The sequence below is a fragment of the Glycine max genome, chromosome 2 (genome assembly GCF_000004515.6).
Source record: "Glycine max cultivar Williams 82 chromosome 2, Glycine_max_v4.0, whole genome shotgun sequence".
NCBI lineage: Eukaryota > Viridiplantae > Streptophyta > Magnoliopsida > Fabales > Fabaceae > Glycine > Glycine max.
The window spans coordinates 9,161,536-9,171,901 of NC_016089.4; the positions used below are offsets into that span (position 1 = coordinate 9,161,536).

The 10,366-nt window shown below is 30.1% G+C and overlaps 1 pseudogene; it reads left to right on the forward strand.

Annotated features, from left to right (window-relative positions):
- The first annotated feature begins 1,281 nt into the window (after window positions 1-1,281).
- LOC100808043 (geranylgeranyl transferase type-1 subunit beta-like) lies at window positions 1,282-6,158 on the forward strand (annotated as a pseudogene).
- The last annotated feature ends 4,208 nt before the right edge of the window (window positions 6,159-10,366 follow it).

Below are 10,366 nucleotides of genomic sequence, written 5' to 3' on the forward strand. Positions count from 1 at the left end.
GCTGTACATTGGATAATCTTGTCTTTTGTTCAATTTTTTCTTATTTGACTCATAATGTTATATTGGTTTGGTCTTTGTCTGCATAACTATCATTTTGAACTATTGCAATGTGTCTAGTTATTATATTTTCCAAAAAATGTTAGAACACTTTTTCTGAGTTGTTCCCAAAATGATTCATATATGGAACTACAATTTTGGTGTTTCAACTTTTTCTGAGTAGTTATTACAGTTTTGTCAGATTTCTCTACATCAAATAAGGAATCATGTTCCATTGACATATTAAATGGTGATATTCCTGGTTGGATTCTGGATGTAGTAAAAGTGATATTGGAACAAAACTGTGACACTCATAAGAACTTTGATGACATGTGTGCGGATATTAGATTGGCTTTGAGCTATCTAAATAATGCAGATCAATGTGGGTTTGATTCAAGCAAAGATCATCCATTTGATGGATCTAAGCCTGTCCATTTTAGTCAGCACACCTTATGGAAACCTATGAATAATTTTGTAGTAGACCCATGTGGTGAAGTAAATGATGTTGAGATTTTATCAATAAAGGGAACTACACAACAATCTCAAAGAGATCTAAGCCAGTTAATCGGTAAGATAATTGAGCTTATTGAAGGGATTAGCATGCCTGCTGAGGATTATGATAATTGAAATTCCTTGTACAAAAGTGAAGGAAATATCCGTGCACATAAGTATCAACAAATTCCTACAGGCTACATGGTCTGTGTTTTGTTTATGTGTGCAAATCCATCTTTGTTGCAATGTGTTCTGGTTTTGGTTTGAAGGTTGTTTACCAATTCTACAGGATTGGGAGATAATTGTTGCTTCAGAAAAGTTGGCAGAGTGTCAAGAAACCATCGTTAACCTTGGGAAGCAGTTGAAGGCATTGGTTGCACCAAAGGATGCCTCAACAAAGATTAACTAGATTGGAACAACTTGGTTGGAAGGAAAGACTCCCCTAAAACTAATTAACTAGATTCCTCAAGAGAGATTGATTATCAACAAAATTGAAGGACACTTTAAACCTATAACATGTAACAAAAGATCATTGTCACACCTCAAGTCTTACATACACGTGTTATTGAGTTTTTATTTTGTTGGCACCTTTCATTTTGTTTTATTATTATTCTTTATTTTATTTTATTAACTCCGGTCATACTGTTAACAAACATTGCTCAAACTAAAGGTTATAGTTATGATTCTGATTTCTCACTAGTGAAATTGAGGATCATCATTCAGCAATGATGAATTCCACAGAATAAGAGTGTCATGGCTGTGAGATTATGGAGAAAGATGTTCATGAAAAGTATTCTCGAGTTAATGTACTATTTACTCCCATCTCCGTATGAGTCCCAAGAGATCAACCATCTCACTCTCGCTTACTTTGTCATCTCTGGACTTGGCATCCTTGACTCTTGACTCAAAGTACACATAATATTATCCTATTCCTATGTTTTTGTTTTACTTTACCTATGTTGTTATTATTGTTACCATGCTCCTTATTCATCTGTAATCTCATGTGTTTCTTCTGTTGTTTTTTGTTCCTTTCGTGTGATTTAAGGTTGCAAAGGATGTTGTTGTCAGTTGGGTTTTGTGCTTCCAAGCTCACCCCAATGCCAAGGCTGATCTCAATGATGGTATGTATGCAAATGCACTTGTTGGCTCGATTTGATCTCCAAAATTTGATTTTTAACTGATCCATTTGAAGGGTTTTGCTATAGGGAAATTCAATGGCTTTCATGGATCCAAAACTTCACAGTTTCCTCCAGATGAGAATGGGATACGGAAAAGTTTGAAATTTGAAAGTGCTAAACTTTTTTTTCTGTTGATGGAGCCTTGGAGGATCGTGATTTCTCTATGTTGGTTTTTCTCTTTTTCCTAATTTTGAAGGTTTTGATTCACAACAATAGTCAATTGGCAAGTACTTATTGTGCCATTTCCATATTGAAAATTTTTGGTTGTGAATTGTCCAATCTTGATTCTGAAACAATTGTGACTTCTATGAGGAACCTTCAACAGCCTGATGGAAGGTATGGTTTTGAAACTTGGACTAGAGTTGTGGCCTTTATACTTGTGCAATGGTAAAATTAGTAAAATTCACAGCCATTTTTCAATTTTGTGGTATGTGGTTTCCCAAGTTTATTTCAAGACTTACATCCCTAATGATATGCTTAAATGGAATTACTTCATATTCCTTAAATTTTTATCTATGTTGACAGTTTCATTCCTATTCATACTGGAGGCCAAACAGATCTTAGGTTTGTGTATTGTGCAGGTAAGAGAAATAAAGTCATGAAATGATGATGCTAGCTAATAGTTATTTAGTTGATTAATAATTCTATATATATTATATATTTTTAACTAATTGTCTGTATCAACTGTCATCTATTTCATGTTGGATAACTGGAGTGGCATGGACAAGGAGATGACCAAGGATTACATCTTACGTTGCCAGGTATGTGAAGCTAGTGCATCAACTCGTGATGGGATAAGAGAATTATCTGAGGATTGTACTATATTCTGGACATACATGTTTGTTGAAAATGTATGTGTGTACATAAAAGAAATTGATATATTCTTTTTTCTTTTCTATTTTTCTAGTCTTATAATGGTGGCTTTGGATTAGTTCCTGGTGCAAAATCTCATGGTGAGTTGAAACAATCATTTATCACAGTTTAGATGTGATTCTGTGTTATGAGAGAAGTCATTGTAATGTTGTTCTTCTATACAAAGTTATTGGAATCTTTTGCCTGAAGTTCTTTTATGCTATTGTCCATCACATGATAGATTTGTTTGATACAATGTTTAAATTTCTCTTTTAAAAATTTTGTAGTGGTCTTGATAGCAACACCATGTAATGATATTAATGGTAGGGATCAAAGTACATTAAATTTGCCAGTTTAGGGACCAAAACACACAATTTTTACATGTACAGTGAAAACAGTAAAACTTAGACAGGTATATGGACTAAATGTAGTCTATGCTTATGGTTTTTGTGGTTAAAACTTATCTGTAGCGCCCAAAATTTGGAAATCATTGAGCCATTTCATTCTATCGTATTGGGAACAAGCAACAAAAAAAGAAGTCTATTTCACATGCTCAAGACGACAAAAACTATTGGAGGGTATGTGATGATTCACATAAGTTTCTTCGTGCATATTTAATTGTTTGACATTGTATTTGTTTTTTCCTTCAGGACAATCTATTGCAGCCTCTAAAAGACATTCAGACAATCAATGCTTGTCTTGATTGCCTAGTCAATCTCAATCATATTTTTCAACTTTCTCTTTTTCTGCTATGCCTTATGTTCCTTATTAGTTAAGAAGTACATGTGTTCCTTTATTTTCTAGCCTTACAATGTTTAAATTGCTATTAGTTGGTTGGTAGGATGTTGAAATCTAGGACTTAACACCAATACAATTTAAAAAGGGTATTTTTTTTCCTTTTAGAAGATATTATTTGTGAGATTTATAATTGCTTCATGAAATTCTATAGATTAAGTATAAAATTTCAAGTGTAAAGTTTTAACCCTTCCCCTTTGGTTGGCTCAACAGATTGGTTTTGACATTTGGGAGTATCTTTCATTAAAATATTGATTATGGATTGCCTTCTTAACTAACCTCAAACATTTTTATTGATACATTTTGTTATGGTCAAGGTTATTGAATTGCAATTCAAATTGCGAATTGTAAATCATATTAAATCTTCATATTCAAATACATAATGAAAAACAACTTAAAATTTAAAATTATATCATGTAGATGATAAATAGTGTTTAATGTAATAATTTTTAACTAGAAAATGATCAAAAGCCTCACAAAACAAAATCATGATTAATAACTTAGTGTGTGAAGCCTCTATTTTATTTATATTGAAATATAGAGGCAATGATACAATCAAATAGAGTGGATAGAATGAGAGAGTGGCTGTGTGAAACCCTTTAGTTCATAACAATGAAAATAGAACATCTAAATAATCAAATAGAATGTGTTTAGTGGTCCTTTTTTAGTTCCTTGTATTTAACAATTGAATTGTATTTGACTTTTCCATTTGTTTTATAAGAAAAGGTGAAAGAAAAGTAATAAGTTCAGAAATAACGAATTGTTGAATCTTGTAATAAATAATCATGATAAGCAATCACGTTGATTCATTCATATATCATAAGATTCATAGTCATTTGTGCATGATATGATTATAAATCACAAGATAGGCAACAAATCTTATCAAATGGTGTGATTCAAATCATATGATTCTATTAACTACAATCGTGATTTTGTTTACACTCGAGTATTAACATAGTAAAAGTGACTTTGTCAGTTTGATATCCTTATCAACCAACCAATTGACCGTTATCCTGTATCCTTATGGTGGCCAGTTTAATACTTGTAGGCTTGTTGTGGTTCTTATTGGCCAGTTAAGTAACAAACACAATGATAATAACCTTCTCAAGCCCCAGTCAATTTAAATTTTGTGTTTTTTGAATATTAATAATTTTGGCTCATGCCTGTTGGTTGTTTTGTCCTGGCTCATCAATCATTTAATGCTTATTAATTCTTAAATGATATTTATCAACATTACTTTTTTAGTGTCACAGGAGGCGCAACTTATTATGCTATGGCATCTCTGATTAATGGGATTCATTTAAGATAATATTCTCTCAAGTTGTGCTTCATCTTCTTGTTGGACAAGTGGTCTCAAATATCTTAAGAAGGGGGGGTTGAATTAAGATATTATAAACTATTTCCCCAATTAAAAATTCTACTTTGATTTCAATACAAGTTCCAAGTTCCCTTAAAGATGGATTTCTAAACAATGATTCAAATTAAATAATCTGAATATAAATGTAAAGCAATAATAAATAAAAGAGTTTAAGGGAAGAGAAAGTGCAAACTCAGATTTATACTGGTTCGGCCACACCTCTGTGCCTACGTCCAGTCCCCAAGTAACCCGCTTGAGAGTTCCACTATCTTGTAAAATCTCTTTACAAGTTCTGAACCACACAAGGACAATCCTTCCTTTGTGTTCAGATTTCTTTACAACAAGAGACCATCGGTCTCTTAATCTCTTTTTGAGAATTAGAGTGAAGAAAAGAAGAAATCTCTCTTGAAAGAGATAGATTAAACAATTTGAGCACTCAAATAATTTCTTATTGAATTACAAGTGTATTGGCCAAGGATTAAGAAGATAAGAAGATTTTTTCTTTTTGAGAGGATAAGACCTTTTTGTTTTGAAAAACTCTAAGCAAATTCGTGTTCCAAGTCACATATAAATAGACCTTTGATAGCCATGTAAAAACCATTTGAAAAGTTGTGACTCTTGGAAATAATTTTCTGAAAATCTCCTCTGGTAATCGATTACAAGACTTGTGTAATCGATTACAGGTTTTAAAATTTGAATCATAACATTCAGTAACTGCTGGTAATCGATTACCATCCATGTGTAATCGATTACATAGTGTAAAGTTTAAATTCAAATTTGTAATGGCTGTTGTAAATCATTTTTGGCCATTGGTAATCGATTACATCCTCTGGTAATCGATTACCAGAGAGTAAATCTCTTGAAAAAGACTTTTTAACTTAAATTTCTTGGCCAAACCTTTTTCTATTTCAATTTGGAATTTCCTTCCTAAAATACTAGACATCTTCTTGATGTTGTATCTTGTATTCTCGGATTGTTGTCTTGAATTAAACTTGAGAAGCGCATTTCCATAAGACATCAAATCATCACGATCATATGACATCATCAAAACATCAAAGGCAAAGTCTTTGCTTCTACAATCTCAAAGTCTTTGCTTCTACACTTCTTTGATAAATGCGCCATTGCTACTGGATTGGATCTTGCAGGTTTGTATATCTGAACTCTTTCAATAGAAGCTTATTAGATTGTATTAGTTTGTAAATGAACATATTGCATCGAAGGTCATTTTCAACAATTGTTTATTCGCAAATGCCTTTCAAATAATGGCTTCAATATTTTTCTTTATTGATCAATGAACACTTAAAACTTGGTTAAATTTAAGTGCTTGAATTGTTTTCCCATAGGTCAAGATTCACTAGTTCTGTCTTCCTTTTCAGAGGTAGGGAACTGATGGGGGTTTTCAAGGTAGAGCAAATAAATCTAGTGATACATGTTATGCATTTTGGTAAGCACAGTATGGAGCCTTAATCATTTTTTATGATATTTCATTATTTGCTAGTTGTCAAAGCCTTGACAAGCATCATATGTTTGTTAGGATTGGAGCTGTGCGTTTTAAAGATTCTAAATAAGGCTCTACGTGGATTTTTGCTTTCTTGTAAATATAAGGTACAATACCTAGAAGCCTTGTTTTCCATACATTGTATTGTAGTTGTAGGCTTTACATATTATATTTAGGCATCCAATGTCCACTAGGGGATCATAACAAATTATCTTAATTAAAATCTAATTTATGTGGATATGGCCATGGCATATGTCTCATGAGGAAAAAAATTAATTAAATGACTACTTAGCTTTTTTTGTTTTTTATTTTTTTTATTCAAAGTTTGGTGAGACATGATATTACAAAAGAACATTGGTCCTAATCATGATTGCAATGGATTCGCTATTTATAACTCAAAATAAAGACATCGGTTGTAAAGTATAACTATCTTAGAAAATCAATCATTTTAAGATGATTATTGACGATTGTTGGTGTAAAAATCATTTTAGAATGGTGGTATTTTCTAAGACGAATTTAAAGGAATCGTCATAAAATGTATTTACTTTCTACGATGTTGGCTTCAAAGACGGTTTGAAACTGTCTTTGTATATGTCTAATAACTGTCATAAAAGACTCTTTTTCCAATAGTGTTCATTTTCTTCAAATTTAATGATTAAAATTAGTTATTCATTACACTAGATTTCAAGAAAATGAAGAGTAACTAGAAAGGTGAGGATGATGAGTAACTCTTTTAGAATTATTCTTTATCTTCATCATTCACTTTCTTAAAATCTAACAGATAAAATTAATAACTTATTATAACCATTAGATTTCTTGCAAGTTGATAAGTCTTCTATATATGTATGTTCTATTTATTTTTGGAAGAATCTATCTTAGATTCTCACATAATATAATTTTAGAAAGAGACATAAAAATTTAGGTACAACTAAGTTTCAAACTAAAGATTATTTTATAAAGTCAAAAGATTGAAGTTTATCGACATTCCTAAAGATTCTACTAAGATGTAAAAGATCCTAATTAAAATATATATATATATATATATATTCTCTCTCTTTTCCTTTTCTTCACTGCACTACTCTTTCAAGTTCTGGACTAGTTTAAGACTTTGAGTTTGAAGTGTCCAAGGCATTTAGCCCATATGGGTTTTTAGTGGGAGTCATCTCATATCCCTAACTTGAAAAAAATAATGTTGTTTTTCCTTTTATCCTAATAAGCACCAAAAAGCAAAAATTACCCTTAATTAACTACATAAGCTAGCCGATGTTGTCACGAGGGGTTTGAGCTGGTATGGTATATTCGTTTTGTTTCATTATATTGCATAATCTGGTGAATTTAAAAACACTTAACCTTTGAAGAGAAATATCATCTTTTTAATTTGGTGGCAACAACAAGTTAATTAATTATCTGAAGTGACATGAGTGTTTTGACAGTGTTGATTTTGATTCCAGAGGATGTTCCTCATTCAACTGTTGAGTTGACGGTTTGAAGTTGTCTGGGAAAATGTTATTTCCTCTGCTGGTTATGTAAGGACAAACTCATCAGGGTCAGTTATGCTGTCACTGTGTTTAGCATGGTTCAGAGGCTCTGTAATAATGTCTTCCATGTGAATGCAGGACACTTTTGCTTGGGACTTGAGTAATAAATAACGAAGGTATACACACGTCCACATTTTCATAATCTTTGTGTTTAACTATGTCCAAATATAATCAATAACAAAGGTAACACTAATTTTTTTTATATCAGCAAACATATTATATATATTAATAAATTGAGTACCAAAGGTACTAAAGTACAGTTATTTAATTTCCCTTACTCTGGTTCCAATACAGACTAAATGGAGTTTGGTTAGGAACCACAGCCAGACCATATTATGGTGTTAAACGCTGCTATTAATCTATGGTTATATCCTCTATTGATACACAAATTCTTCTTTAAGGCTATTAGACCGTTGATTAAAAAGAATTACAAAATCCTTCTTCAAATTACAAAGGTAACACTAATAACACATTTTGATAATCTTGGTTTAATTATTATGGTTTTTTTAAAAAATAAAAGTAAAATATCTCAATTAAAAAAAATAAAAAATAAAAATCATAAAATTTTTAGAAGTAAGAGATTGTCTCAATTAAAAAGTATTAGAATTAAAATCATAATTTTCTTTTAAAAATAGAGAAATAAAATTTACATTTTAACCTATAACCAATAACAAAGGTAACACTAATAACACATACATTCTAATATATTTTTTCATGAGTAAGCAGTTCAGTCACCGCTAATGTAAAGAAATTTTATATTATTATTTAATTATAAATTAATTTTATATTATTAATTTGTATAATAATTATTTTAAAAGGTATATTTTTAGTAAATGGCCGGCGGCCCCGCATTTCAATATAAGACTGTGCAAATTACATGTAAATATGTTAAATTTTTTATGATTTGCCCCATTGATTTTGTATATTTGATCCTGTTATCTTTAATTTCTCTATTATCTTCATGAATCTTATATATGATATTGATTATTCTTATTAATTTTTTTTAAAAAGAAACTGCCCCATTAACTCAAAGTTCTATAGATTCATTACTACCACTTGTGATTTTTAATTAGTTTGTGGTGTAAAACTTTTAATGCTTTGTATAATAAGACTCACTCATTATTTAGTGAATATAAAAAATATGTTAAAAATATATAACTGATATTAATTTTCTTGTATATGGAATTAACATCAATGTAAATTATGTTGGCAAAGGTAGCAGCTAATACTTTTTGTTTACGGTAGCTATCACAATTATATTCTGTCGTAGACCTGTCGTGGTTCAACTCAATAATGTTTTCCCATCAGTTTCCAGCTACTGACACAAACAATAACCATAAGTAACTATTGCTCTACATGCATTTGTCACTATTTAAAATTGAAGAAAAATGTTTGAAAGATATTCAATATACAATTCAACACTTAGAGACTTAGAGAGTGAATAAAAAAATTATATAAATATAATAAAATTTATGATGTAATAGAAAAAAATATATTGATAAAATATATAAAATTATGACTGATTCATATATTATTATTCAAAATTAAAATCATACCTGTACAATTATCAGAGGAAGATACAAGCAGAGATAAGCCGGATTTTTCTTTTTCTCTCAATTTTATTTTTTAATTTCAGATACTATGATTTTTATATCATGGTGTATTTACATCGATTAAGTAATAACACGATCATCTATATTAAAATAAATGTATAATTTAATCACTGGTAAATTATAATTTCGTAAACTCTGCTTATCTTATCTTTTCAACTTCATTTCATTTAGTTATTTTCTTCTCCTATTAAATAGGTGGAACAATTTAATTTAGCATGCATATTAGTAAGTTAAACTTAACTCATTATCAAACAAAATGTTAAACTTAACTCAAATAGAACCGATTTAGAGGTGAGAAATTTGAGTATGTTGTATGAGGTCGTATAGGTTTAAATCTTATTATCTCCATTATGTATAAAAAAAAATACACTTTTTTTTAGAGGAATGTTATTTAAGCAACAATTTGTTATAAATTATGCATAACTTATTCTGACTATGCAAAATGCAATTTCTTGTGTCAATTATACATAATGGATAAATTTACAAAACAATATTTTTCATGGATAGAATCACTTACTAAAAATATGCATTTTCTAGTGTCCCATATGTATAAAGAAAGAAATACTCCTACAGATTTTTTAATGGTTTACTGGGTGGATTTAATTCCTAGATTGAGTATGTGACTTTTACTTTAATAGGTTGGTTCTTCTTAGCTATAGATTTAGGTGATTTTTCTGTCATTATATAGGTTTTGGTACTTGTCTCGTATAGTTTTTTTTCTTTATTTTCTTCTTTTGGAATAACTTTTTAGTGTGCTGCAAATGGTAGATAGAGTATGAGGTTTCCACATGGTTGCGATTTGTTCTCTACTACGATACCTTTGCATACTAATTCTGATAAAAAAAGTATTCACTAAGTTTAAGTAGACAATAAAAAAAAAGCTAGCTCTAGAATTCACTAAGTTCAAAATTATAACAATAAATGACATGGTAAAACCTAAATTATTGAATAAATTAATAATTATCTATTTAAAAATATATACTTACAATGTGTTTGGATGAATATTG